The sequence below is a fragment of the Triticum aestivum genome, chromosome 1D (genome assembly GCF_018294505.1).
Source record: "Triticum aestivum cultivar Chinese Spring chromosome 1D, IWGSC CS RefSeq v2.1, whole genome shotgun sequence".
Taxonomy (NCBI): Eukaryota; Viridiplantae; Streptophyta; class Magnoliopsida; order Poales; family Poaceae; genus Triticum; species Triticum aestivum.
Window position 1 is genome coordinate 308,418,733 of NC_057796.1, and position 7,258 is coordinate 308,425,990.

Here is a 7,258-nt window from a genome sequence, read left to right on the forward strand (position 1 = left end):
TTTTGAAGGTAAAGCTTGCCGCCGTGCGCCGCATGACAGTGGGCGACGATGAGAAGGCAAGAGAGGCGGCGCTGCGAGCCAGTTCCACCAAGCCCAAGGCTCCGGGTAGCACCTTTCGTCCTTTCTTCTTGAACAACATGTTCGCGGGGCTGGTCCCTCCCTTTTCTGATTTCTTCTTCGCCGTGCTCAGCCACAACGCTATCCATGCTCTCCACCTCCATCCCAACTCCGTTCTCCTCCTGTCGATTTTTGCCTTCTACTACGAGGCATTCGTGGGGGTGATGCCATCCGTGGCACTGCTGCGCCACTTCTTCTACCTTAGGGTCAAGGATGGCCACTGCTCGGGGTGCGCCAATTTCATCGCAGCCAACGGGACCAACGCTATCTCGAAGGCGGGGAAGAAGGCCAAGGGCTTCATGAACAAATGGGTCCTCATGGACACCAAGTGTTCCTACCCCCGGCTGTCGCTGCCGACTGGGATGCCTTCTTCTGGCAAGAGTTGGCTCAGCGCGAAACTCGCCGACCCCCGGGCGAAGCTCGTGCTGGAGAAGATGGCTGCCAACTTGAAGCCCGAAGGCCCGAGGGCGCAGAAGCTGACGGGGGCCATGATACTCAAGGAGTTTCTGGTGCAGCGCCTGGCCCCGCTCCAGGCGCATTCGCGCCCCCTATGGAAGCTCGAGGACGAAGGGGACGACCTCCGCCTGCGCCCCGATCCCCTGTCCGACGAGGAGCTAGACGCGGCCCTGCAACTCCTTTTCGGGATGGACCAGGGTTTCCCGCTGGACTCGCGTCTCCCGCTGTACCATCGTGCTGACGGGGCAGAGATTATTGCTACCATGCCCCTCTTCCACGAGTATGGGCTCATGCCATCGGTGCCCGCTGAGGCCCCAGTGGAGCTGTCCTCCGGTAACTCCGACGAGGGTGAGGAGCGGGATTCGAAGGCGACTCGGGAGGGGTCAGGGGAGACTTCCCCTCCGCGCAAGGCCGATCTCCTCCACGCTTTCCCTGACAACGACCACCACCACCACCACCATGTGAGGGAGGTCCTACCCCCGGTGGGGTCACCACGAGGTCCAACGTCACCCCCCTGAAGAAGCCGCCGACAGAGGTCCTGACGAAGAGTAGGTCGGCGCTGGTCTCCTGAGGGGGCGCCCCTGTCCTGACGTCGATCGGCGCCGCCGCAAGGCCGACAGCCGCGGCATCGTCCGCTCCTGGAGCTTGAACGACATCGCCCCAGGCTGCGATGCCTCCGGGTTCTGTGCTTCTGAAGAGGCCGCGGGACTACACCGCCGTGGACCAGTACGCACCTTGTCCCGATTCTACTCTTGCTCCTGCTTCTGTTGCTGCTTGCTAACGTTCTCTCCTTGCACCGCCAGGTCGACGCTGGCGCCGAAGAAGAAGAAAGAGGGAGCAGCCACACCCTCGGGGACCCAGCAGCCCAGCACGGCCGCACCTCCCTGGGCACAGAAGGGCAACAACAACCCTCGGAGGACCAACCCCAGGAGAAGGTGGCCTCCACAGCCAAGCTGGCTCCGGAGGCACCCAATCCCAGCTTGCCGGCCGAGATCCCACAGGCCTCGGGGCCCCTGGCTTCTTCTTCTGCCGCCATCAATTCGCAGGTCTTGGCGACGACGCTGTCTCCTCCTCCTGTCGTGCCGCTGACCCACGATCCTTCTGCTTCACCCGACGCCCTGGAGGAGGCTCTTTTTGTGCTGACATGGCTCCGGGGTGACCTTCAGGGCGCTGACCGTCACCTGGTGGTGGGGCGACTGGAGCTGATCTCAGGTTGGCTGCATTCTGACGAGTCTGTCACGGCGGCACTGGGCCAGGCTATGGCGGCTTCTGAAGAAGGTAAGCGGGCCGCCGACTTGGGTGCAGCCGCCCGTGAGGTGGCGTCGAGGGACGTCGCAGCCGCCAAGGAGTGCTGCCAGGGGATGGAGGCTGAGTTGAAGAAGCTGCGCGACGAGCGCGCCGCTGAGATGCGGCAGTAAGAGGCGCAGGAGGAGAAGGTGAAGGCTCGCGAAGACGCGGTCGCCAGCCGTGACGCCGAGCTGGAGCAGTCGGCGCAAGCGCAGGCCACTGAGCGCGGTCGCCTGGAGGAGCTGGCAAAGAAGGTGGAGGCGGAGAAGGCCCAATTGGAGGCCAAAGCGAAGGTTATTGCCGAGGATCGCGTGGCCTTCAAATCTCTCGAGGAGAGGTCCCACAAGGCAATGCGGGAGCTTTATGAGAAGGGCTTGGAGAAGCCGCTGGTGACTGATGACGAAAGCCCCGCCCAGCTGCTCCCTCATCTTGTCGCGACGCTCGAGGACGTCTTCGATGGGATCCGCCCTATGGTGGAGGGAGAAGCCCGCGCGCTTTCCTCGCCAGCCCTGACGCGTGTCCTCAGCCACCTTCATCTTCGTGATCCCAATGCTGACCTTGGCGTTCTGCTCGAGCCTGTGGATGAAGAGCGCTGTGAGGCTGCTGCTGAAGCCGTGAAGGGCCAGGTGGAGGCCTTGTTGAAGAAGTTCCTCGCCATCGACCCTGCACCTCCAGCCGATGGCGTCGCCGATACCGCGACCAAGGCCGACAACACGGGAAACGGCGATGCTGCCTACGGCAAGGTGCTTCCTGACGACGGCGCCCAAGGCTGAGGAAGAGGCTTGCTGGTGGACGACGGTCCTCCTCCTCGTTTTTACTTTCCTGCGAACTTGCCTGCGACATGCAACGTGCCTCGTGGAGGCATCAAAACTTATGTTTGGTGTTTGAAGAACAATATGTCTTGTAATAATTACTAGATTTTCACGATTTCCTTCCTATTTGCTTTATTGTTCTACGTCGGCAGAGCCCGGCCCCACGCATACCTCAGCTGCCGCTGACTCATCCGGTTCGCCAGGACGAGGCCAGGGGTGAGGGGCTACGTGGCCAGTTAGGCTCCTTAGTCGTGGTGCTCAGGAGTCCTCCTTGACGTGCAAACAGCCTTTGGGAAGGAAACGCGAAACTAGGCTTTAGCGTTCTGCGTCGGCAGGGCCCCGCCCCGCGTGTACCTCAGCCGCCGCTGATTCGTCCGGATCGCCAGGACGAGGTCAGGGGGTGAGGGGCTACGTGGCTAGTTAGGCTCCTGAGTCATGGTGCTCAGGAATCCCCCTTGACGTACGAACAGCCTTTGAGGAGGAAATGCAAGAGCAGGCCTTAGCGTCCTGTGTCGGCAGGGCCCGGCCCCGCGCATACCTCAGCCGCCATTGGGACATCTGAATCGCCAGGATGAGACCAAGGTGTGAGGGGCTACGTGTCCAGTTCGACCCTTGGGTCGCGATGCCCAAGGGTCCCCCTTGACGTATGAACATACCTCATACATGTCCTCGCCAGGCTTTCACTCGGGAGGGTTGCGCGAAGACTAGGTCCGGGGGACCTGGTGAGGCGGCGTACGCCAGGCATGACCTGAGCGTAGCCCCCGTAACCAGCCCCCTCGCGCTACTCTCCCGAGGGGAAAGTAGCGCGGTGAGGCTAGGCACTGAGCCCGGTGGCTCCCTGAGGTTAAAGCGGCTGCGAGGCCACCCCCAGTTGTTTATCACCAGCGTGGAGCATGACGCTACCGTTCTTGCACGGGCATAGCCGCTCCTCGACCGTGTCGACTGCCTGCACGGAGCATGGTGCTTCCACTGGCACGTGGGAGGGGACTCCCTACTGCGGAGAGCCCCCGGGGCGTGTACATCCCCGCCCTGACACGTGGCTTGCACGGCAGGGCTAGACGAGGTGTGTCTGGGCACCCGTGAGCCAGCGCAGGACTCACAAAGCCCTACCTCAAGGCGGGTTGCGCCTGGTCTTGATAGAGAGCACTTGAAATGATCCTGCAAGATGGTTAGGCAACCTGCACCGAGTAAATCCCTCGAGGGTGCCACATGAGAAGGCCAGACACCAACGACCCCAGGAGGTGACGTGACTGGGGCCGGCCCGCTAGACAGAGCTCAGCCGTTGGGTTTATCGATGCTGCACGGACGGACCCGGGCACAGACGCCGTGCCTAGTCTTCTCATGCGGACATCCTAAAGAAAGACAGTCGGCGTGCGGCTCCCGTAGCAACGAGGCACCGTGTCGTGCGCCCTTACTCACTTGTCCGCGCTTAGCTCATGCGAGGACGAGACACCGAGGACCATGGGAGGTGACGTACATGGGGCTGGCCTGCGAGCCAGAGCTCAGCCGCTTGGATTTAGCGACGCTGCAGGGACGGACCCGAGCACATACATCGTGCCTTTCCTTAATCATGAGGCGGGCACGGGCAGGTTCGCGAGGGCGTACAACATTCATGGAACCGAAGTGCCGGTCAGGCAGATGATAATTTTAAAGCAGCTGATGGGAAGGGCGATGCTAGTTCAGGTAAATGCAAGAACGATACATGCCACTGGGTCGGACCCATGCGGCCTGGGGATGATGCAGCCCGAGGGGCGCCCCCAACAAGGTAAATTAAAGATGCATAAAGATACACGTCGCTGGGACAGACCCATGCGACCTGGGAATAATGCAGCCCGAGGGGCGCTCCCAACTGAATGAATTGGAAAATGTCACCTGGCACAGTTGCTGAAGAGATGTCGAGGTAGCTGGAGGCGCATGCTGAAGAAGTTGCTCCTTAGATGTCATCCGGTGGCCGGTTCCCGGGAGATCCTGGAGGCTCCAGCTGCTCCTCCCTCAGGACCGCCTGGCGCCTAGCCTCGCGAGCCGCCAGAGTGCCCTGCATGAGCCGTTGGTAGGTGACAGCCGCGTTCGGCAGGCCGTAAGGCATGCGAATGTAGCTTTGAGGGGGGCCCTCACACCGACCAGCGCGTGATGGCTAGTAACGCTCCTGAGATGCGGCCCTGTTGAGCCCAAGGTAGTCAATGCAGACGCGCAGCTCACCATCATCTCCTGGATGGGGGGCCGCGCCGGGTAGTGGGCGGCGGTCGCCGCGCATGGCTCTTGGCTCCTGAAGCTCCTGGGGTTGCCTTGGTGATGAACTCCTGAGCACCAGGCGCCTCGCGCCTCATGCCCTGATGAGGGAAACATGCAGCGAAGCACGCCTCCACATGGTGCCCGAGCGCCTCCCTCGTGAAGTCGGCTAGGTCTGAGGCCCTGCAAAAGAGGCGCCCCCATCCGTGGGCGCAGGTCCTGAGGTGGTAACGCCGCTCTCCTGAGGCCCTTGGTGCAGCAGCTGCTTCTTCTTGGGGACGGCCTCTGGAGGGTAGGTGGTGCCTTCATTGTCTAGGTCCTCAACCGCAGTAGCTTGGTAGGCATGCTCGAGAGAGCACACCGCGTCCTTCTCTTCGCAGGAGACCGTGATGACGCCGCAGCTTCCTGGCATCTTGAGGACATTGTAGCCGTGGTGAGTCACTGCCATGAACTTGGCCAGGGCCGGATACCCGTGGATGGCATTGTAGGGAAGACGAATGTGGGTGATGTCGAAGTCAATGAGCTCGGTGCGGTAGTTGTCGCGCTTGCCGAAGGTGACAGGGAGGTGGATCCGCCCTATCGGGGTGGTGGAGCCGTCAGTCACTCCTGAGAAAGGCTTGGTAGGCTGCAGCTGATCATATGGCACTTGGAGGCGGTCGAACGTGTCGACGGAGAGGACGTTGAGCCCTGCCCCTCCATTGATGAGGGTCTTGGTGACTTGGACATTGCTGATGATGGGAGAGCAGAGCATCGGGAGGGTGCCGGCAGTTGCCACGCACTTGAGCTTGTCCGCCGAGCTGAAGGTGATGGCGCACTTGGACCACCTAAGTGGGCGCGTGGCTTCGAGCCTAGGGAGAGCCGTGTTCACTTCTCGGGCGAACTGCTTGAAGAGGCGCTGAGAGGCTGGGGCCTGCGCTCCGCCCAAGATGCAGGCGATGGCGCGAGGCTCCTGGAAGCCCCCAGCCCCCTCGTCCTAGTTGTCGTTTCTTTTGGGTGGAGGTGGCAGAGGAGGAAGGCCAGCCTTGCCCTGAGGGTGGTCCTCACGAGGCTGGTCCCTCCAGGCGCCCTCGCGAGGCTGGTCGTGCCAGCGGTCCTCACAAGGCTGATCGCGCCACTCCTGGCGGGGGCCGCGGTCGTCCCAGCGTCCTCCTGTTCGGCCTCCTCCACGGTTGTAGCCTCGGTCGTTGCGCTTGGGACGTCAGCCGAAGCACCCGTCATGGATGGCACTGAGCTCCTGGCAATCGCTGGTGTTGTGGTTGTCCACGTTGTGGAAGGCGCAGAATGGGCGGCTGCCCCTGGATGACTCTGGGTGATCGCGGCCGCGCTTTACCTCTGGCTCAGCCACGAGCACGGCTGCTCCCTTGCGTTTCACGTCCTTGACATTGGCCTTCTTGTCTTCTGGGTGTGCAGCTGGGAGCTTGATGAGGGAGAGGCGCCCTTCCTCGGGTCTTGCACACTTGGTCGCTAGGTTGAACAACTCCAAGGCTGTGCACAGGTCTTCGTGGTTGGCGAGCTCTTCCTTCATTTTGACGTCACGGACGCCGTCGGAGAACGCGGAGATGATGGCCTCGTCCGTCACCTTGGGGATCTTGAGGCGAACACTGTTGAAGCGCTGGATGTACTTCTGCAGGGTTTCCCCGGGTTGCTGCTTGATGCGCCGCAAGTCGCCCGCGGCCAGTGGGAGGTCGTGAGTGCCCTGGAAGTTGGCGACGAAACGCTCGCGCATCTCGCCCCAGGAGGAGATCGATTCCATGGGCAGGTTCAGGAGCCACGAGTGCGCACCATCTTTAAGGGCCATGGGGAACCAGTTCGCCATGACCATCTCGTCACCGTTGGCTGCCTCGATACTCAGCTCGTAGAGCTGCAGGAACTCCGCAGGGTCGGGGGTGCAACCGTAGCGTGGACGTAGGTCAGGCTTGAACTTCCTGGGCCACATGACGCTGCACAGCTCAGGAGTGAAGGCGCGACAGCCTGCTATAGTCACTGGAGCTCGTTGCAGAGGCGGAACCTGGTCTTGGTATCCGTGCACAGCCGCCACGGGTGGTGCATGGTCTTGACGCGGTGGTGCGGGGAGTGCAGGAGCACCTTCTTGCGGCCGAGGGACTTCCCGGCAGCTTCCTTCTTCACGCGCTGGAGCCCTGCGCGGGGGGTCGCGCCGTGGGGCTGCACGTCTTGGTGCGAGGGCGACGTCTTGACATGGAGGTGGCGGAGGCGCTCGATGGGCCATGTTGCCCGCGGCAGGAGGTGGACGAGGCAGCGAGAGGGACGGCGCAGGAGAGCCCCCCAGCGGCGCTGACGAGCTCGGCGATGCGGTCCAGCCATTTCTCATAGAGGTCGTTAACTGGGCGGTAGCGCAG